We start from the raw sequence: 24857 nt of genomic DNA, 5'->3' as shown, positions 1-24857 counted from the left end.
AATTTTGATGTCTTGCCAGGTCGGGATCAGATGCGTCATCACCTTCTTGTCTGAACGAAGGACCTGGCAAATTAATTCAAATGTTCTTTTTCTAAAGTGCATTTCACACACAAAGGCAACATAAGTTGTCCACATAAAACAGTACGCGGCATGGCATAGCACATTTTATGCATGCATAGCAAGGTATATATATATACCTGTGAAAGAGCTTTCTCCTACTTGATGAAGCTGCTGATCATCTCTTGCCATGATCCCCATCTGGTGGGGGTCTCCCTCTTGAACTGGTGAGTGGGCTTGACAACTTCAGCCTTCACGAGGTCATGTCTTCTCTCAAATGAATTGGAGATGGCACCTGCATGCAGACCCCAACCGCACGTTGCACAGATGCTTAGTTTTCAGATTGAGCCGTTTCCAGGCTGTTATGGTGATACAGAGCAAAGTGCAAACTTTGTATAAGTGTAAACATGTGTGAATAGCAGCAGATAATTACAATGCAAGTGTTTGATATTTGAATGCATAGATCAATGCATAAATGTTTATTTTTGTGTCATGAAAATATATTAAAGCGTGTTTCAACAGTCAACAGCATATATGGCTGTGTGATACAAAACATTAGAGGTGTTGGAGTCAATATTTACAAGTCATTTGGCAGCGTGTTTTGCAGATTACTGTTGTATGGTCATTGCTCTCACCTCTGCCATGTTGCTTTGCCTCTGTTCGCCTAGCCCAGTGACGTAAACAAGTCCTTGCAAGTGACGTAAATATGCTACCACAAAGCAGTACCTTTGCTCTAGTTATGGTGTCCTTCATATACATAGACATACAAATACATGTTTTGAACTTGCATGATGCACTTGAATTATCCAACGGTCATTCCAGTGTTGATCTGTGCTTTACATGGCTTACCTAAACTACAGCCATAATAATGTTAGTGTAGCAACACAGAGCTGACCAAGTAGCCTGCACGTTCAAATTAAATGGAACGTGTTTTTGCATTATTGTCACTGTTGGTGTCTTTTAATCAAGATCATCGTTTTGATCTGACCATAAGCCTAAAGGTGAAATTACCGAACAAAAAGTAACATAAAATGTCAATGTGACGTAGCAGCATTTGATTGCACCTTTCTGGGCACAAGGTAGAGCACGATGGAAAAGAAAAGAAAAGCATCTCTTTTAGGTCTGTTCAACAAACAACTTACACCACCATGTGAAAACTCGGCATGCAACCGTTTTAGTGTCAGATGTCAGAAAAGAATCGACTGATTCTGGTATAAATGAAGGTGATGTCAATGTCAGTCCCTCTTCCACCGATTCTGCTAGATCTGCCTCCACATTAGAAATGTGATGCTCATGAACGTGCCAGTCTTTCGAACCATCAAAGAGCCACAGATCCTATCTCGAGAAGACTTGAGCCATGCTTTTAGCCTGCCTACTGTATTTGAAGCATTTCGCTCAGTGATTCAAGTCTAAATTCTAAACGGGCTAAAGATTTTCGAGATGGATTTCCAAGCTAGTATCATTCACTGTTGGCAACAAGCAGCTTCACTGATCTTGCAGTCACTAGTATTTGTGGTTTTTTTTATAACCTAAGCCAAGAAACCAGCCAGCTTGAACTAACTGTTTTAGCCTGTCGGCATTGGCCCATGAACAGGGAAGCTGAAAAGAAATGCTCATGTTAAACGATGGTTCTGAGTGCTGATTGCTATACATTTGTTTTATACAATGTTTTAAAATGTAAGGCTGTACTTACTTTTTCTATGTAAGATATTTATTTTACAGTCATCTAATTAGTGGTTGTCAAAGGGATCCTCTCTTGGCTCCACAGAGAAATATGAAGAGACTTTTTCCTAGAATATAATGTGAAAATCCATGTTGTGCGAGCTGGACTGATTTTGATTTTAACTGAGACAAAATGTAGACATATCTTATATTTATGTGGAACAGTTCCAAAGTGTATTTAAAGAAGATTATCATGCATTTGAAATTTCATTATATGAGAAGAATTATGTTTCCCAACAAGTTTTTGAATATTGTATAAAAAAAACAGTTCTTCAAAGATTATTAGCATGAGATAAAGTAAGTGGAGCCATATCTATAAATTTACAATCATGAGTAATTTGTTTGATTTCAAATATTTTGTGTGGATAATTAGCATGTTCTCAAATCTATAATAGTCCTTTTTTTTTATTTTTTTTTTAGGATAATGTAAACCTCATCTTTGCACCAGCAACAGTTCTCCTCCAGACCTTTTTTGTTTTTCTTCCCCACTTCAGTGCAGGTGGAAAATATTGTGCAATTACAATTGGCATGCTGGCCAGAGCCTGTTCATTCTTTTTTTTTTTTTTTCAACTTGCGGAGCGCTTTTTTTACTCCTCAGAGTTCAAATTGATGTTTCCTTCTCATTGGTTTGCCCAATTTGTCTGACAGTATGTTCCCCCTTTCTGTGATGATGATGGCTACATTATCCAAAAACCAGTCACATTCTCGAAAGGGAGCCAAGATGATGCTGTAGAAATCAAAGTTAACTTGAAGCACTCTTTCTTGCTCACCATTTCCCATGGAAAATATGAACACAACCCCCATTAGGCATGTTGATGAAACACTGACGCCCCGCTATCATAACATTGTCTCACAAGGGAAACTTTAAAGCAGCATGGTCACTGTGGACACTGGCCAACAGTATACTGCCAGAAATACTTCTTTTTTTTTAATGTTGTTTCCTTTTTGCTCCCAATAACCAACAAGAGGGTATTGGCAAATTGAGCATTATTCATAGACATATAACTACATAACAGGTGCACAGAGAGTAGTTACCATGGCAATTTTCCTTCACGTGAAAGGCTCTCGGCAGGAATACATGAACATGGAGAAAGAAAGATGTAATATTGAAAACTGTAAAAATTTGTTAAGCCAGTCACAAGAAATAAATTACTAGAATTTTTATCCTTAGAGCACTATTTTACAGTATACCAATGTCCAGGTTTAAAAATCTTATTAAAATCGGATTTTTTAATGACCGTGCGAGCAACACAAACTTGCACACAAACAAAACTATCTTCATATGAGGACATACATCTGACATTTTACAATGTGACTGCAAACTAAATGATCATGATGCACACAAGTTTTACATCACTGAGACCCAACAGGTTCCAATAAGAAACCATATTTTTTCTATAAAATGTAGTCTTTATTCTATTCGTTATTATAGTTACATTTCTTCTGGAGAATCATCAATTTATTCTTGAAAGTTTTAATTAATTCCCACAAACACATAGCCCATGAATATATTACATCCTTTCTTTGTTAAACACTGCTGCAATTTCAAAAGAGCTGCAAGCTAATATTCAATGTAAACATACTTGTATGAATTTTGAGTTACAGTCGTTATAGACTCTGGAAAAAAAAACAAACAAACTGGTGTTTGCACACAGTTGTGGATTAAACTACACAAAGTTGATACACAGGGATACATGCATGTACACATGCTTTTTGATGAATGGATAACATCAAAAAAGAGTTGGTAGTTCATGAATATATCATTGAACCACCTCATGCTATACAGACAAAATCAAGAGATGTGTGATAATGATCAAAAATCTGTCAGGATCATGTAGGAAAGAAGTTGACTAATCAAAAAGTGTCTGTCGCTTGGTTGTCAAATCTTGGTAGTGTGTCAAATAAAATAAAAGCTACTGTTTGGTATAATGTCTGACCTTTCATCACAAGACACACTAACCATCCGTCATTCCAGCCTTGCATCTTTTTCCGGGAAGTTGCTGATGGGCCTTTTAATTCGAACCCCGACAAGTGGTTTATACATGGGCCATCCAATATTTGCTTCTATATTAATAGTTGTTGTTTTTTTCTTTTGCAAATGAACTATTCTTCAATATCTTCCTACAAAATACAAAAAATAATCAGATTTATTTAGGTCATTTTGTATAAATTCTCCTTTTGGCTTCCCAGTGTTGTGTAGCTCAATATAGAACTATTAGTACCTATGAGCATACCAATTCTGCGCTTATCATGTGGAGGCAGACAGGGATGCACATGCACGCTTGTAAGTAGGTGACTGCTAATCTACACCTGGAAGCAATGAGCCAACCAGAACTTGTGGCAAATTAATGGATCTTTCTAATTCGTCCTGGATTTCAAGCCCGAGTAAGTGAGATTCTGTGTCACATGATGGAGAGTCTGACGTATACACCTCACATTGCACCAAATGTGTCACAGACACAGTATTAGGCCAAGAGTGTTTGGAGAAAGGCTCATAAACATGAAGATTTTAATTAGAAGTTTATTCTTCAATCAAATATTAAATGTATGCGCTAACTGGAGGAAGAGAGGCCATTCACTAATGGCAGTGTTAATGGTAAATCCCATTGTCCCAAAGTTACATTTAGCAAGACTGTGAAACCTAAATTATCACTGATCCTCAGGCCAACACTTTGCATGGTGGCTCCCTACCACTGGTATATGAGCGTGTGAAAAGGTAATTGAAAGATAGGCAAATTTAATTATGTTTTATATTTGCCTGAACCTGGCGGTGCATGATCCTTTGACTCACAATCAGCTAAAATGATAGCTTAAGATCAACAGTATTAAGGTGGTTTGCTCCAGGCCAAATATTTGCATAATTATTAGACTGGACTTGTAATGAAAGCTGTGGGAAAACTTTTACTTTTCTGCTGTGAGGAAGTAAGAATTTATTTCAATTAACCAGATCCTGTTTGAAATATTGTTGGCAATAATTCTTACATGGGCAGGCCTCACCCTGCTGCTGTGGCAGAATCCAGAAAATACACATTGAGTTTTTGGAAAATTGTGGGGAGTCAAACACATCGATGAAGCTGAATTCGAGTCAAAGTAGTTTCTTTTCCTTGTGCATCTGACAATACCGAGGCCCACCCCTGAGGAGCTTCCTGGGTCCCTTCAGATAACACTGTGACAGGTGAAGTAGGGGAGAATGCCAACGGAAAACCAGTGACTGCACAATACCCCTCACACAGCACCCCAGTTCACAACACATCTGCACTGCACCCAACGGTCCTTATCAGGATGCTTCAGCCAGCCCTCCGAGGCTTGCATATCTTGGGCTTCTCCCTCCGGCATTAGCACACAGGGAGTACACATGCACGGAAACTAACCAACACTGCTAATGCTCTATTGTGTAGGGGAGGTTTTCCAATTTGCATTTAGATTTTTGAATATTATCCAGCAGTTCTCTCATCACAAATTCTTGGGTCTTCAGGCCACAGCTTCTTATTTATTAAATTTTTTTAAATATTTTTTTTTACCTCTTCTCTCCCAGGGTCAAACTTTGCTCGAGCAAAGTTTGACCCTGTGGAATCCCAGGTGATGCAAGGTGAAGTGAAAGTTTTAGCTTCAGTAATGTTACATCTTGCAGACAATTTCCTAAAATTAGACCCCGAACTCACCGGGGTTCATATAGGAACACTGAGCAGCCAGACTGAAGACTCGTGATAAAATTCTTCAATTTCCCCAAAAATGCTACTTATAGTAGTGGTGGACCCATAACATAACGTTTTATTTTTTGGATTATGAATTCTCACCATTAGCTACTTGCCAATACTCCATACACAAACATATCAGATTATCTGTGCCAATGCTACGCAGACCGCCAACAGCCGTGGATACAGTAGACCGAGGGACGGAGCTTGCTGTGTGCCACCTCATGGGCCACTTTGCTGTTAATGAGTCTAGCCTTCATACTTTAATCATGTTTACCATGTTGAGTCACCGGTGTATGAGCTCTAAAACTATTTAGCAGCAGTCACGCTGGTAACACATTAATTAATAATGTCTTACTCTCTTAACCTCCTGACTCCCAGGAGAAAAATGACCCACGTAATTTGCAGTTTGCCTTACGTTTGTCAGTCTGGTTAATATTAAAGCTATCCAAACAGCTAACATAGCTCATTCTCTCTTGTCCACCTGGTGGTGACGTTGCTGATGGATGACCTCACGTATTACTCACCGAGTAGTATCAGGGACCTTGTACAAGTATGCTGTGCAGGTATTGACCACAATACTGGTCTGAGTATTGGTGCATCCTTAGCTCTTAGTACATTATAACAGAAGCCATCAACTGAACAAAAGTTGGTTGAATAGCTTCACTATTGCAAGGACATAAATCAATTTCCTCTTGAAACTATAGATTAAGCATTGAACCAGAAATAATAAACAAATGGGCCATTTGACTTCCCCAGTAATAAAGTGGGAAATAATAATGATGCTTCGCCAGGTGGAACGCGATTTCATTACTTCACCCAAATGAATTCCTGTCTCGCTCATTATAAAATCCATGTATTCTTCAACAGTAAAAACAATCTATATATAAATATCATTTTGAGTAAAATTTGAATATATGCAGTTCACAATCAATGTTTTATTCATACTTTACCAAGCTGTAGATGGGCTTCAGCTGTGAAACCAAACATCTTTTCTGGGAACATTTATGATTATTGTCATGACTACATTTTGTCTGTGTGTGTGGTCTAGTGTGAAGCGCAATGTTTCAACTATTTTGCGGCATAGGCTTGGTTTCACTGTGTTGTTGAAACAGATTGTCGAGCATTTATATCTGAGCAAAAGCATAATTAAAATAACCACAACCGCTAGGACAGTCAGGCAAAGTGAGCAACTGGTTGCTGGAGAAACGTGGACATTTAGCAGCTAATGAGCCAGATATTTTCCTCAAAACAAAACAAATACAAGACTTCAGTGCATCATTGTGTGTGCATATAAACAGAACTACCAACGAGTGACAATGTTTGCCTTGAAAACAAAACTAAGAAACATTTTGCTTGGCAATTTTGGCCGCCTCTATAAGGCAATAGCTTTGATGGCTGCTTAACATCTGTGGTCTTAATTCACACAGTGTAAGGCATTCACTGACAGCTGTCAGAAATTTCACAGCTGCTGTGTCACTACTCTGCGCAGTGCAGTGCAGCTACAAAGAACCGTGCATGTGCATAGAGGGAGGTGGACGAGGTTTGAGCTCCTGCTCCTTAAGCCCCTTAACCATCCCCTTTTTCACAAGACCTTGTTTATGTGTTTTTTTAAGAAAAAAATTCCATCATTAAAGCCACTCTTGTGGCTCTTCTTGAAGGATTTATGGCCATTAATCTTGAGTTTGTGTGTGCATGTATGTGTGTGTAACCGTGTTCAGTACATCTTATTAATTTATTCATTTTCTCTTTGTTCACTAAAAGATTTTCTTCTTTAGTGGAAACATGTCACAGAGTGAGGTGTACTCATTCAAAAAGGAGCACGACAGCACAGGGCCCTTTCCGAGTACTCACTGGCCAGTTTCCAGGAGGGGGTCCCCGACAGACGGCAGATATCAACCACACAACTTGAAACCCCTGGACACATGTCAATGACACGTCGGGGAATCTCCCTAATGGGGCCCCACCACTACCCTGCATCAACACACCGGAAAAATTAAGTGGACAAATCTCTCAGGGCACTTGAGACAAAAAGAAAACACAAAAAAAAGAAGAGGATGAAAAGAAAGAAATAAAACTTGTCAGCTACTGTATGTGTTACATTATAAAAAAGTTAGTCCCAGTTAGTCCCAGATACTTTGTCCCAAACTCCCAGTCATCCACCAAGCACCAGACGAGTTAACTGCACATTTTTCTGTGTAACGTGAATTCAGCCATTTTTTTCCCTTAACACATTAATAAAGTGTGTATATATGTATATATTAATCATTCACATTTGACAGGAACAACACACTTCTGTGGTAGGACAAATTTAGAGCACATATTTATTCTTACTTTACAAAACGTTTAACAGCTTTGCAAAGTAAACGAAGTATTACAAAGTTACTTTATGAAATACTTTGAGATTTTGAAAATAGTTCTTTGTATTTTTATTTGTATTTAATTTACTTATTGTGCATATGTACACATATTATTATGTATATTAATTTACCTAATGTACTTAAATACATTTTAGTAATGCTATAAATATTATTTAAAGTACTACAATGGCTGCATTTCAGTAATATATTGTCAGTCATCTTTAAATCTCTGCAGTCAACTAATATTCTGATGACAGAAAAAAACAACATCCAAAGCTATTGACAGCATCTCTTTTAAATGAACTGTCCAGCCTTATCTGGGAATTTACACTAAATCCCTAATTTCACGCATCACAAAAATACCCTTTGAATGAAGTCAGACACTTCGCTGACAGTAAATCTGCCCGACTCAAAGAAGCAAAGTAGCCTGTGTTGGAGAGATCTAAAGTCTGTCCGTAGATAGAAACAGCTCCTCAGAGTCTTGCCTGCAGGCTGGGATAATTCTGGCGCCGATTGAAATCTTCGACTCAAATCCTGGCACCTGTTTGAAGATGCATGCCCTCTCACTGGGCTCGCATTTTCTCTGGGTTGCAGGTGTCTGGTCATGATACTGCCCCGAGAATGCCAAACACTGATAAAATGAACTATTACCCGCAATTTGATTGAACTGTCACCTCAAGCAGTCTCTCTCTTTCTCACTCTCTCTCTCGCTCTCTCTCAAACTGACAATGGACATGTGCTCATAGCCATGAGAATACAGCAAAATACTTCATTCTAATCTAGATTTAAAATGGAAACATTCTCATTAGTACATGGACATTGAGAACAATGTAAATCTGATAAGTCCAACCACCTCCAGGTTTTGCTTGGTTCAGCTCTAATTATTTATCTGACAATACCTATGAATATAGATCATATGACGATGGGTTTTACAAGGCAAAAAGGGTTACAAGATTGCATACGAGTTTACTATCCAAGCAAAGTGTTTGCACTTAGGAAAGGCCTGCAGGCGATAGTATCAACATATTGCATATCCCTGTGCTGCATGGCGCTCAGGCTATTAGTGGGGATCAAACAGATGATTTTCTCACAGAGAGGGTTTAATATTCTCTTGACCTGAAGACACATGTCAAATGAATCAATGTACTTGCGTATGTTTGCTCCATTTTCAGTTGTCTACAGCAGACAGGAACTGTTCAGTGCCGTCCACAGTATTTTTTTGTTAGGCGTGTGCTCAAATGGCTCATTTGGAGTCCACAAGGCGGGGAAGTCTGGGCTACACACATTTCAAAATTCTTCTCCAGCACCTCCTAAATGCCAGACAGCTCCATTCATCTTCATTCCACTTTCAGAACAGGTGTCCCCCCCCCCCCCCCCCCCCCCCCCCCCCCCCAATACACACACACACACACACACACACACACACACACACACACACACACACACACACACACACACACACACACACACCTTGTAAATATCTGAGCAAGTGAGAATTGATTTTTACAATATGTGCAGCTTTCCAGGTCAGCCTCAAAAATCTACTGATTAATTACTTAAAATACACACAAGCGTGGCACAATATGCCATTACAAGCTTAATGGATACAGGTTAGTGTATAGAAATGGGATATGATTAATCTGAAAACAGTGGGTCATTTAAAAAAAAAAAAGCTATGCTGTTTATTTTAGATGCACACAATTGAAAAGTCTGCAATTTTTTGTCAGTTTTTATTATGATGTATATATCGTTTGCGTCTTTGATTGCAAATGTATTATTGCCTACATTCCATAAATATTCCGAATGTGTATGTATTATTCCTTAATGTTCACATGTTGTCTTTGTACAATGTGCAGCTCTTATGTGGGATGGATACAGTTTTAAAGCTTAAATTAAATGCCAGCTTAATAACTACACAGTTTACAATAGTAATGCATTGCAGCTGTATCTCATTTACTTGAAAGTACTATTCTGTCCTATCAATTCATTTTAATACTCACTTTTAACAAGTGTCACTCTGTTTGTATGACAGAGATGAACTGAAAGTACCATGGGAAAGTTTCATGTTTTGATAACCAGAAACACAACAAAAATGCTAAAAGTGCTGTTGTTTGCATGTCAGGCCACTAATATGTTCTGTGTTTTTGTGATACAACCCCCCAAGCATGCACACAGAGAAGGGTATGCCGTAAATATTTAAGATCTTTTTGAATAATTTTAACCAGAAATGTTCAATACAACCATAATGCGCATGCGCATTACGGTCTTTGGGACATGTTGATATCTGTGCAGGTTAGGTCAGAAAAAACGTCAAAATATCGCAATTAAACCAGGTGGGTAGATGATTCACCTGCCCGAGCAAAGCTTTTACTAGCCCTGGACGTTTGGACAGGCCTTAATGTTGAGCCCTGATGGTGATAAATGAAAGATTTGGACATGAGACCAGTTTTAAGAGGATATTAACCGGACCGAGGGCATTTGTATCGGTAATGACCGACTGGCCGACGTATTTCGCGATCACTGGGAATGAAGCCAAGGTACTAAGAGAAAACCCACAGAAACCCTCTGTAAAAACAGATCTAAAGGCCCAGGTAAAATTACGGTTCAGCGACACCATCTGACTTGAACCTCTAAAACAGTGCTTGTTGAGAAATTTGATATAAAACACAAAATGTATTTACAATAAAACAAAATCAATTAAGCACAGGTTCTAGATTATTAAAGGCAGTTTTGTGTTTTTTTTTTCCTTTTTTTTCCCCTTTTGCCGTTCATGGTCTCCTCTTTCTTTTCTTCTATTTGACTTAGCAGTATCTCATGCATATTTGCAAAGGGCTCTCTAACGTTGTCAGAGGAAAGGTTGTGGATGTGTATGAGCCAGCCAACAGATCGAAAAAGATCTCCAAATGATGTGGAATAAAATATTCCATTATGAGAAAAATCATCTGCAAAGGCTGCATATTTCAAAAGGCATGAGGCAGAGCACCCAAGCATAATCCAAGATAGACCATCACCCATTCATCTTTTATGTCTGCTTTATTCAGTAAAGGGTTGGGGGAAGCGGGAACTCATCCCAGCTGGCACGGGACAAAAAAGCAGGGTACCATTTGCACAGGTTTCCATCGATCACAGAGGGATAAAGTCACAAATAAACTACCAGCGGTTAAGAAACTACAGTTATATAACAAACATGTACTTGGATTGTAGCTATTAAAAAAAAAAAAAAACACCTCTCGGAAAACCCATGCCTGCAAACACCAGACAAGAAGGCACCTGGATACCAAGCAGCGATTTATCAGTATGAGAGGTTATACACACTGAACAAAAGATTTTTCAATAGTTAAAGGAATTTCCAAGGATCCCAGAATATCATTAAAACACCTGCAGGTATAATGTGGAAGTGCATGTGTCCACAAACAGGAAGAAGCTGTTGTGAAATGGTGAAATATGATATGATGTGATAGTGAAAATATGTTCCCTGTGTATGCACCCTGGCCAATAGTCTCAATACCCAAATGCGTTGGAATCCGACACATTTTTCTGATACTAATGATGTTAATTGTGCAAAGGTGGTTGATTCGGCAGTTATTTTAGTGCCTTTACATTCTTCAGTGAATTTTGTTGTTGTCTGTTTGCACCATTTTTTTGCACTGGATTGCTGAAACTTTATTTTTCTAAGTATATTATTTATGTATCCATTTTATTTTGTTCTAAGTTATTCGTATTACTTGCTGTTCAATGTTGAATTAAAGCTGTATGACTGTTACACATCTCATGTGGCATAGTATACATTTGCATTTAGATAATACATGACCAGTATTTCATGATCTCAATTATGTGGTTGTATTACGGAGCATGGTGGTTCTTGTGTGGGCCAATTTGGAGCTATTACCGTACAATACAATACAAAATGCTTGACAAGACAATAATTTCAACAAAAGACTAGTTTTTAAATTTGAATGAACAATAACTGGATAATAGTATTGACATGACGAAGGAAAGGTAAAACTGATTTTGATAACTCCAGTAGATAGAAGCCAACTGGATTACACATGTTTACAGTATGTTTGTCAGAATGATGAAATGTTTTCCTACTTTTTTTTTTCTTGTGGCATATGTCCTTTTCCTATGACACTGCATGTCTTACACACAGTTCTACAAATCGCATGTATCCAGATTAGCAGATGAGACCGTTCATGTGACGTACTGTTGTCACTTAATTTTGAATCCCTCACATATATCTGCAGAGCAGAGAAAGAAAATCAATGCCTCCTTCTATATATGAGATCGTACAGTATATGAACAATTACACTTTCTTTGTTCCCCAGAGTTTCTGCCTCAGTGCGTTCAATTTGAGATAAAATAATGGACAGTAAATTAAACTGCCAAGTCTCCGTTATAATTCGAGCAGGTTTTCATCAATACTGTTGGAGCCATGTGTGTTCAGACACTTTCATTGTTGTTTAGATCTCTCTGCACGAATGAGTTCACACATGACTCAACCTGATTGAGGGTTGCCATTTGGAGAAGATAATTAATTACATTAATAATTCATGATTCTACTACTGATGTAAGCAAATGGATAAATATCAGATATCATCAGGAGAAATGTGTGCATGCACTGCTGATATCATCAGCTAAAGAATGTCCTTTTGAAAAATAATTCAATCAAGGCCATGGTTTTGCTAATAGTTTTGTAACTTAAAGCCTCTCTGCCACAAGAGCATAAGTAATGAGTCTGACCACAGCCCACTTTTAAAGCAACACCTCCATTGGTGCAACTCCACTGGATTTTGAAGAAATAAAAAAAATAAATGGTGCTACTGTGATCAATAAAAACTGATTAATCCCAAAGGTATGGCATGCAATCTTTCAGTTCACTGTAAATCAATTTAAGATTGAATGATACGCCAAATGAAACACAAACCAACAACAATATTATTTGCATCACAAGACAAAACAATGGCAGAAACACTCCTGTCACACAGACGATAATTGTCTTGTAGCTGGAGTGTAAAGTAAATTACATTACTCTCATTACTGTAATTGAGTAGTTTTTCATGTATTTGTACTTTTTGAGTCGTTTTGAAATGTACTCACCACTGCAACTGATACAAAAACTACAATTGGACAGAACTCTGAAATCTATTAGGACAGACTCGTGCTGAATAGACTCCATATTGTCACCTACTGCATAGCAGAGGCTTGAAATAAATCATTTGTGTTGCACTAAGCAACAAGTGTAGAATGAAACTGTTCTTGCGACCACTTGTGTCGACTTTACAACTCGCTGCTCAAGTGTGAAAGAATGTGTCCAAATACATTTCAAGTAATCTGCACACCAAAAAAAAAAAATGATGAATGGTTCGAGAGGGTTCTGCTGAGCTTTTCAATAAATCTTAGATAGTTTCACTTCATCCATCCATTCATCTTCTGTACTGCTTTATCAGGGTTGAAGGGAGCTGGAGCAAATCCCAGTTAACTGTGAGTAAAGGCAGGGTACACCCCAGACAGGTCACAGGGGCAAACATAGAGAGTAGACAACCACACACACTCATATTTCACATGAGGGCAATTTAGGGTCATCAATTGTAGTTGTGTTTAGACTTTGGGAAGAAACAAGAGTCTCTGGTGGAAAAACAACGCTGCATGTACATGGAGAAGACGCAGAATCCTCACAGAAAGGCCAAATTCAAACACGCAACATTCTCACAAATAGGACCAAAACCCTAGAAAATATAATGGATGCATTGATTGATTAGTTAATGTCATTATATGTTTTGAGCAAATAATTGAAAACAATTACAGAAATTTCTTTCTTTCCCCTTCAGAGCCAGACACACTTTAATCTTTGTGCATTTCTATGGTGCAGGTGGATTTGATTTAAATCCATGTTAAAATCTATGTTGAGTAAAAAGGGACGGCAGAAGCTTAAATCTAAAACTGAAGCTAAAGGTAAATAAGTCAACACTTTAAAAAAAAAAATGCCAATTAAGAAATATTGTCACGTTCTGAAACCCAGATCAGTACCATTTAACGTTATGTTATTTGTCTTTGCTTCAAACATAAGGATTGTGAGCTAAAACCGGCCAACGTGACGGTGTATTCTGGTCCACAGGATGCCAAGTTGACACAAGTAGGATGCAAAGTATAAAATATAAAAGGACACTAGCTGTAATTTTCCAATAACAGTAAAAACTATTCCAAATGTGTTTGTTGGGTTGCAATATTTCAGTAAGAGTAGAGGACATTTTTCCAGTGAAAACAGTTGGAATTTTTGGAAAACGCTCCGACTCTTAACACTGCTACTGTGCTTGTGCACCACATTTCTTGTACACATGAATAGATGGACAATAACAACAATGATGGACTCCATAGTGGCATGACTCCCAGTCCATAACTTAGTAGTTTCACAGTTGGGTCACTGTTTATGGCATTCCATCGTTGTCGTCTGTCTATACGAATGCCCCCGGTACTCACCATTGTTAATCACGATGGTGATTAACATCGTGATTAACAATGGTGTACCAGGGCAGGAAAAAAAAAATGTGTTCTCTGAGTGCATGTTTGGTTTCATTACAAAATCAAAAAAATGGTTTCCACGAGTGGCCGTACATGCTAACTGCATTGTTTTCAAAACATTACTGTGTAAATGGGGCCTGAGTCCCAGAACTGGACAGCAGAGAAAAACAAACCTACTGGCTCGGCAATCAATGTTGCATCAGCAGGACAGAGCCACCTCACTGATGGTTTAATAGTATTAACATCAAATACTCCAAGGGTGATTTTGTGAAAACATTCATGCGACAAGCTGCAGAAATTGATAAGCTCTTCCCACATTAGCTGGAGTCATTTTCACAGGTAGGATGTCTTTTTTTTTTTCATTCTATTTTTTTTCTCTTTCAGTGATTATTGATAATTACAGAATCAATTTTCCAGGCCGGCCTAAATTAGATCAAATGAAGCCGTGAGTTGTGCCTGAATTAATGACTCCAATTACAACTAGGTGTAATATTGTTATCGATTAGTTAATTTCATAGTGACCGTGCAGCAACACTGCCACCCCCCCCCACCCCCCCACCCCCCCACACACACACACACACACACACAAACAACTGAGAGGATCAAATCTGTATTAAAAGGCTGTGGATGTTAATGTCTTCATGTCCCATCTGCTTGGGCCATTTGTTTGTCTGCAAACGTCTCACGGCAGTTTTTAGTCCTCATGTTTGGATGAGTATAAATCTGACATGTTCTTGTTTATTGCTCAGATGAACTCTCTTCCAAACTCTCTGTCCCTGTTTTGTCTTTAAGACCACTTGTGTGGCTGTCAGACTCAAATCGTCACCATCCCTCATCAATCAAATATTTTTCCCTTCTGTCGCTCTTGTGCCGTGCTCTCATCTTTATTCACAGATTGTATGAAGATAGCCAGAAGGGCAGAGGAACACCTGTTGAGGACACTCGGGCTGCTCTCTCACTCGATCCATACCATAATGGGCTTTTTGAACACGTTGACCTCATGGGATCATGTTCTTTTTCTTGATGTATTCCAAAAGAGTGATTGGATGCTGGCATGCCATCTGTTATGAGTCTTATGTGGCTCTTCCTACTTCTCCAAAGGTTTCCTGCTGTGCTTCTGCTGTCCATGATGAGGAAAGATTCCAACAGTGAAGGCACTTGCTCATGTACCATAAAGGATTTTGGTGTTTACTATCCTTTCAAGTTTCTGGTTGCCATATCAGATAAGCAAATATTAATGTGACATCTTATTATTTTGTTGGACCACCTTTGTCTGGAGGAAAACCCAAATATATAGCTGTAATACCTTTTACTGTCATCAGACTATAGCATTCATTAATTTCATTTCACAGTTATGCAGCACATTGTGTTGGTCTGTCATATAAAATCCAGGTAAAATACATTGCCTATAATGTACCTATAATGTACCTATAATGTGACATTATATGAAAAGGTTCAAGGGGCATGAATACTTTGGCAATCCACTGTTTGACTTTTGAACTAATATTCAAAGTATCAATCAGTCTTTTCAGCATCATAATCCTAATATACGAGGCCTCACTCCCATTTCATATTACGATATCAAAATGTGAGATTGACATCAAGTTAGACTTTTCAGAGAGAAAAATTTAAATCTGAAGTTCTTTGTCAATACATCAGTTTGATCCATGTCTGCACAAGTGCCTGTCCTCTATTTATAATGATTTTGTTGGATAAAGCAACTGAATGTCAAATTACAATTGTTCAGTGGCGCTGATCTGTAGACTCGGTGCTAAAAGGAGTCTAACTTGAAGTGACCCAAGATAGAATGAGTATGACCTGAAATAAATGAAAAAGCTAGGTTCAGAATGTATGATGTGCTGATAGCAGAGGTGATGGTATTATTTTAACAAGCTTTTACCATCACATATAGTCCCCGTTAACAGAACATTTCAAGCTCAAGTGATTCGGATTCAAGTGAAAACAATCGTCATTTTTCTCCATTTCCATTTCAGAAGGTTATTATGTTTACATGGCAACATTTTGTAAACAGTGTTTACATTGTCATGTAAAATTACACCATTAACCTGAGGACCAATCAGTATTTTGCAAAATTAGAAAAAGCACAATTAAAATCCAACCAGACTGAAATTCGATCACAAATTGCTAAACTGAGAGCCCGGTACATTGGCTCTGTATATTTAACTGGGGAGGCTTGTGTCTAATCCTTGTTGGAGTCATTCTTAAACCCCTGGTCTAATAGAAACAGAGCTTTGACTGACACAGGGGACTGACTACTCTTCTCAGAGTTAATTGCATGCTCCATGTATAAGACCAACGTGTTCAACCTTGCCCCACACACACATCAGAAATAATAACTTATCCACATTAATTAAGGACATACTTGCATGGCGGTTGTAGCTCATATTATCAAGGCGACACATGCACTATCTCACACTGTTTTATTTAAGATGAGTCAACCTTGCAGAGCTGCTGGTTACGAAAAAAACCCCCAAAAAACTCAATAAAACCTCTGTGCATCTTTAGCTCAACATTTTAAATGGTTTTGAGGTAAAAAGTTCCCATGACTAAGTTTAATAAGTTGTGGAAAATCAGACAAATAATGCCCGAGGAGAGAAATGATTTTCCCTTTTTCAGAAAGAAAAAGAGTTTTATCAGACTTGTCCAGCAATCTGTGTTGTTAGTGGCTGTGAGATACAAACAAACTCCAAACACATCCCTTGAAAAGAGAGAAGTGCTCTTCATGGAACTCACTTCTTAAGTATATCTCGAGGCTTTATTAAGCTCCAGAAACCATCTTATATTATGTCTGTTGGATGTGGTAACGACAATATGAAATGCTAAATATTCCATATCTGTGCGGATCCTTTTGATGTTCATCTGATTGGACATGCTGCACATGTCGTCGCTGATAAAGAAAAACCTTGGATAAAAAAGTCTGGAGAGAATAATATCTTTTTTTCAATATATTGAACTTTATTAAGTGATGGCTTGTAAAGCTTTTGGAATACAGGCCGTGGGTTACATTGCAATAACTTCACTTCACAGCAAAACATGTTAGATTTTACATTTCATTATTATATTTCTTGACAAAAAAAATATTTATCAGAAAAAAGGATTTAAAAAAAAGTTGTTTACAACGACATTTTTTTCTAAAAACTGGTATGCATCATGGGCAAATTTGTATGACTAATACATTCATCATTTGCCCCCTGCTGAGGGCTGCCGACAGCTGTTGTCTCTGATGCTCTTCTTTTGTGTTGCTTCTTTCTCTGCCTGGAAACAATGAAGAGCTTTTAGATGACGTACTGAACTTGGTAGATAGATTTTTTTAAATTCTCAGTATTACTTTCTCTGGAGCAAAATGGAACACTGCCAACATACTGAGCCACAAATCCCACCACTTTTTTTTGGCACTTGTTTTGTGTACCACTTGATCTTACTTGGATCACCCATGCTGTTGATAGCTACAGATAGATTTGTGTTTTCAGGTCACCAGTCCATGTATCTTTACCTTATTAAGTGAATGGATTGTATTACCCTCAAGTACACAGGCTATAATCCAGAGTGCAAATGCATATCTGTACGTCTCGGTCTGGATGGCTCAAAGTAAAATGAACCAAGTCACTCTCACGTAGTACATGGATAAGAGTGACCCAACGTTAAAGTTGGGGGATGCAGAAACAAAATAATCAATTGTCTTGCATCCACCTTAACATATATTTGTGCTTTTACTTCTGCATAAAATGAGACTGTTTGATGGTTTTATAGCAATAACTAACTTTGGTATTTATAATTATTTGCACTATATTGAAAAGATTATTGATAAATATACAAATGTAGCTGACAAGAGGTATTGACAATAAAAGCAAAACTTCAGGACTGCGGACACAGACTGTGTGAAAAACGGTTCAATGTCATAGAAACCCAAAGACTGCATAACACTGTTGACTGTCACATCTTAACAAGTCTATTGACCATATTTGGGTTACAGACAATGTGAAAAAGAATGGTGCTGCTGCCTGATATACATGCATGTGCACTATACTACTTTAGAAGTATGAAGATATCCTGCAGTACCCACTCGGTATATAACCCAGGTAAAATGGCCAAGTTGGTACAGGTACTATGTGATTAAAAAAAAAAAAAATAGTAATGATATATGGTTTAAAAACAAAATACGATAGTGGCTTGAGTCCTGGTTTCTTTAGTTTTTCTTTTCCTCAACAAATGCACCTCAAATACATCTGACCACAACTCAATCGAAATGTAACACTGTATTTGCACTTTGCATTTGACAGCATATGGCATCCTGGGTCAAGAAGCCTCCAAGTATATTTGGTATAATTTCCCTGTATTTTCCACGAGTCATCATGAGGACAAGATAACCAGATCACGTTTTGCGAGAGGAGAATGAGAGGGAGAGTTCAGAAAATCAGCAGGAAGAGGCAGTAATAGAGATGATTGAGAACTAGTCAACCTCTCATGGGAGTAGTGTTTCATTATCGCAGTCATCAGTGCATCCTGATGTGATCTTGTATGGTTGTCAAACTAAGGCTGAGACTCAGCTGAAGACTTCCAACTGAGGAATTAAGGAAGGCCGCTGTTTGTCTGTGTGAGAGGAAAGCATAAAAGGGTGGACTGACAGTTGAATTGCAGCTGTTGGAGAAGTTGTGCGCGATGCTGATGTATGTCATTTACCCAGCAAATTGGAGAGCGTCCGAGACATAAAACATTAAAGGAATGAGTCCATAAATGAGCCTCGGGACTTAGACTTATAGCTTCAATGAAGACTGCTCCCACCTAGTCCGATACTGATTTGGAAATTGAGTACTTTATAAGGACTGGGTCACTATAAAGAATTCACTGATGTGGCTTCTCGAGTGAAATATGTTTATCAGCTCATATTTAATGTGCCAGTAATCTGGCGCTGTGAAGAGGTTGCTCTGGGGTACCTGACAGGTTTAAGTAGGGGTTTATAATTCTGAAGACGCCAAACAATAGAGGTTATGAGGAACCCCTGACATATGAAATGTATTGACGCCACCAGAAAAAAATAAACTATAATTAACTTTGTATTGGTCTTTGATGAGTCTCTTATTCAGTGATTATTCATCTGCTGATTGGTATAGGAGCCTCATTTGAATCTGATTTAGAAGACCTGTTCTTGGATTGGATAAGTGGGTTTTAACAATGTGTGCAGAGGAGCATGAAGCAAGAGCTGTATTTGTTCATGTACTTGTTTGCATTACATTGAAAGTTCCCATATTAACTTTGAATATCTTTTCCTTACTTTCTATATTTTCCTATATATATATATTTATTTCCCCAAAACAAAATGAGACATATCAGTGCTTTCAAAGTAATGCAGACCATACTCTCCCCCTCGAAACACGAACTAAAAGAACCACATTAACTTTATTGACAGCGGCGGTTGCCTGTCAGCTCACTCAGTGCTTCATTCCGAGACGAGAATAGCAACAGCGACTGCAATTTGTATGGATGTGTGATTTCTAGAGTTTCAACCCGACTAACAATGGATACCAGGCATTAAAAAAAAAAAAAAATTGTGCACCTTTGATAACTTTTTGGAGTAGCCAGTTGTCATGTGCAGCAGAAAATATATTAATAATCAAAACATGGCATAACAAAGAAGGCAAAAAAATATTTTTAGGCTCCCAAGCTGCGAGTTTTCCGTCTTCTTCTCCATGGAAACAAGGAGCAAAATGTAGCTTTTCTCAAATGTCTTTGTACTTGCCATTGTTATTGTTTGTGGCGTATTGTTCTCGCATGTGTGGGGTTTCATTACAGACACAAAAAAAATGGAACCAATTCTCGGCCTGGCATGCCATCTACATCATTTTCAGCATTTCTGTGCAAATTGTTTTTAAAATGTCACTGTGTAAATATGTCATGTAAATGAGGCCTTACTCATGCTCCTTGACACACTTACTGGCTCTACATTGTTGAATTGTCTCTATTTACTATATAAGCGAAAATAAATTTTATGGCAACTCTAAGTTATAATCATGACTCCACAATCATTTTGAAGTTGACTTTAAATCAAGCAACATCTGTGAAAGGAAACTATACTGTCAGGATACAGAACAGATCAACAATTGAAAAGGTTTTTGAAAGTCTCCATTTATGAGACGGTTCAATCTCCGTGTACTGGTTTTGGTGAAGAGTCACTCGGGGCTATTACAGGTAGTTCAGCTATTAGTTTTCTCGAAGGAGAGTTTGCTCCTATTTTTGGGGATATAAATGATGGAGCAACTGACTTGAATTAGATGATGCACCATCTGTAAAATGCAGGAGGAAACCGAAAGTGAGAGAAATCCTCTCACAAGATTGGTTGAGCTGTTCTTTTCATTGCCTGAGGCCTTGCTCAGTTGATTCAAACAGACTGAGAGATTCAAGGGGCAAATTGGGCAAGACAGGAAGGGAAAAAGGAAACTAAGAAGGTTGAGGGAAGATACGACACAAGCATAAGTGCAGTGGTCACATATAGAGCGGAGCAACACAGGTGGATCTAATGGCGAAATCGAGTAAGGCAAAAGTCAGGGCTGCTGGATTCCGCTTGTTTTTCTGCAGAAACTTAAAAAATTAAAAAAACATCTTCTTTAAATTCTTTGTTTGCATCAACAATTCTCAGAAATGGTACAGTGAGTCATTCTCAAAGATAACATGATAGACAAGCGAATAGAGTGATTCATTCCGGCAGAAACAAAATGGTCAACTGTGGGAGCAGCATGAAGAGTCATTTTCCCTTCTAACAGCAATTATCGAGTCATCATTGATCTTGGATGCCGACATCTCTTTAGGTTATTACTGATGCTTGACATTAGGATCCCAAAAATGATTCAGAGATCTTTGCAATAAATCTATTTTCACAAAACAAAGCATCCCCTGTATATTTTAGGTAGTCGTGATCAATGGCAGGAGTTTAGAATAGATGTTTTTGTTGTTGGAGTGAAAGTCTTTGTTTGAAGAGTTAAATCATGTCCTTAACTTTGCAACAGGATATGTTTGAACAAGTCGTTACAAAGACCAAGAAAATGAACCACAAGTTCTGACTCAGTTCAAACTATTATGATCGGTGAATGGTTTAAGTCAACTGTACACTTTTGATTTTATGATTATGAAGCATCCAGGACAGGATTGTTTGGATGAAACCTGCTTTCTGCTTACAGTCAGAATCAAACATACAGATTCTGCTTTTAGATTTTATTCACCAAATATTTGGAACAAGCTGCCCAAAACCAATAGGATGTCTCCATCTCGGGTGTTTTCGAAAGGGATTCAAAAGCTATCTGCTGAGTTCAGACGAGTAAATTTTTTTTCGATTCATTATTGTATCCCCTTTTTTGTTCTTATTTCTGCAATATGTGAGGTTACTGATGTCACAGTGCACAGTTCTGTCTTGTCTGTTTCCTGTTTTATTTTGGAGTTCATGCTGTGTCTCGTTTCAGGCTCCTTGACTTCCTCTCTTCACATGTGATTGTAACGACCTGCCCTGATGTCTTTCACCTGTGCCTGATTGTGTGATTGCTTCCACCTGGTGACGGCTCTTTAAGTTGGGCTTCTGTTCGGTGTCTTGTTGCCAGTTCGTTGGTGCTTTTACTCTGTTTCCTATCGCATAGTGTTTTTTTTAATTCTTTTTCTGTCCGGCTAAGTTTCCTGTCCAGCCCTCCTCTGACCTTCATGATTTGTGACCCTTGCCTACACGACTTAGGATTAGCTTCAGCATTTTCCACCTCTCTTTTCCCCTTTTTGTCTAAATAAAAGACAATATCTCACAACCAGCTGTGTTGAGCATTTGACTCCACGCTGCACCCGTGACAACTGAGGCTACGTGGTGACATAAAATCACTCACTGTGTGTTGATCTGTAACTCTCTGGGATGGACTGGTGACCTGTCCAGAGCATACCCTGCCCCCAACCATTGTTGGCTAATTGTTAGCTTCAGTTGTGTAATAGATGGATATGTGTTTGACTTTTTGCGTCAAATGTTTTTCGTTTACACGGCAACATTTTGAAACCAATGTCTGTGGACACGGAAATAGAAGCAATGTTGTTTTCTTGTAGAGCAACAAGTGGGTGCTGTTTAAAACGTCATGTTTTAAACAGGGAAACTAATACACTAGCTTTAGCCTGTTTAGTGTTGTAATTCCACTGTGTAAGAAAAGTGTGTTGAATCACTGTGACGTCCCCAGTCCAATCAAAGTCAGAAACCAGTAAAAAAAAAAAAAAAAGTCAAAGTTTTTCAAAGCAACTATTTAATAATCAAATTGCAAGGAAAATAAAACGAAGAGAGATGGACAGCTTGGTGTTAAAATGACAATCCATGTGTACCCAATGCACACAAATGACATTACTTCATTTGGATCTATTTGGACCTAGAGTGATGTTTTTCCTATCTTTGAAAAATGAAAAGATATTAAAAAGCACTAAAGTATCGACTTTACATCCATCCGTCATGATACAACGTACATCATGGCAGATTTTAGACTTCAAATTAACAGAAAAACTCATGTGCATGGTTTTCCACTCTATTAAATGAGTTGAAACCATAGAACTGAATGCTGCCCACTACCATTTGAGTCAAAACAAGCACTATGCGTCAAGTGCAAAATCCTTTTCTTACCAGCGCCTTTGAATTATGCATCCTGGGTTTCTCCCTTACAAACAGAACAACCTTTCTTCTGTTCTTGTTCTTTGCTGTCAACTTTGTCCACACATGAACATGCTGCACTGTCAGGACCAGAGAACATTGCAGCAGCGGGCACGGCCAGGTGCAGTCTTCAAAAAAGAAAAGAATCACATAGAGACCTGTAACCTGCATTGCACATGTGCTTCAAGCCGTGATCCTGCTGTGAATCCCCTGCGGGGGCCTGACGGCTTGACCTGCATCCCAAGTGGGTCGATAGCCAGCATATCCACAGGAATACAGAGGAGCTCCTTAAACACAGGTTTTAGAAACATTTCAGACGTGTAGTGTGTGAGAAATGTCAATAATTCTTCTAACCTAATGATTGTTCAACATGAGGACAAAATAATACATGGCAATTATATAATGACATGATTTACTTTCATCGACGGAAGTTCTCAAGTGATTTTGAAATGTGTGTGCATGTGTGATAATATTTCTCATTTTACAACATTACAACATCTAGTGGTTTAACTCATAATGTTGACGTTCAATGCTAAAGTTAGGTTAATACTGCAATTATTTAAACTGAAAATATGTGTTAATGAACAGTTTTTCTATGCAAACTTAAAGAAATAACTGCAGTTGCAAAAATATAGGAACCCAATTAAGATTAACAGTGAGGGTAAGAATACAAAGTTTCTTTTCCTTGGTGAATATCAGAGCAATGCTGATGTGCCGAGATCACCAATAATTATTCTTCAGGGCAGTCGGAGTCTTCTCAGTACAATGCTTGCTCCGGGATACTGACACTTCTGTGACAGGCGAAAGCTAGGTATTTTGATTCATCAGACTGTTTGTCTGTATATTTTTAATGGTGTGAGAAAGCTTTGATATCCAAACATAGATTAGGTTCCATAAAGTGTTTGTCTCATTTTGATTTCTTTTATGAACTTGCATTATGCATATATCTGTCAGTTTGACTGCCATTGTCACAGAACATTGAGTTGTAATGTATTGTCACTTCTTTTCAGCGTCTCTGACGCCTTCACATGTCTTAATGGAGGTTCAGGTCTTTTGAGGCACAACATATGACACACAATGTTTTCTGACTGACTTTTTTCATGCCACATTTGTTTTTGTAAGAGCGAAAGAACTTACTAAAGATGTTGACGAGCTCTTTATACGCTTTTTTTTTTTTAGTCTCGATTGGTAGAATTTGTGTTCATTCCATCATGAATACAGTTTAGGTATTTCAAACGTCTTATCCTTGACTTTTTCACATTTTGAAAAATGTAAAGTGCTACCACAAAAATGTGATCTTTAGACGGTATTGGAACAAAGAATGTTTATCTTGGTGAGACCTCATGAAAGCATATTCATTTGGAAAAGTATAGAAACATTTGTGTTTTTGACCATTATGTACAAAGTAAATGAAAAGTGTTTTGCAATTCTGCCTTTCTTTGAATGTATTCAACTTCATAGGCTAAAGGTTTCCTGCTTATTTTTCAACTAACAAAATACAAATTTTCAGGATATTTTTCTGCTTCAAAATACTCGAACTTGATCTGAAACTTAATATTTTCTTTTCCCCAATATATGTTCTGCATTATGAAATGTTGATCCAAAAACACATAGCATTCATGACTTTATTAACATTTACCTTTTTAACATTTACAAACAAACTTGCGGAGGAAGCACTCTGAGCTGATTCAATCTATATTACAGGGACATTTGTAGAACAAAATTTGCATAACAGTGTTACTCAAGGAAGACCTGTCACGAATCATGGGAGTGGACCCAAGAGCAGATTTACAAACGATGTTCTGTTAAAAAAAAAAAAAAAAAAAAAAA

This window comes from Blennius ocellaris, assembly GCF_963422515.1.
Source record: "Blennius ocellaris genome assembly, chromosome: 15".
Lineage (NCBI taxonomy): Eukaryota > Metazoa > Chordata > Actinopteri > Blenniiformes > Blenniidae > Blennius > Blennius ocellaris.
This window is presented reverse-complemented; position numbering follows the sequence as displayed.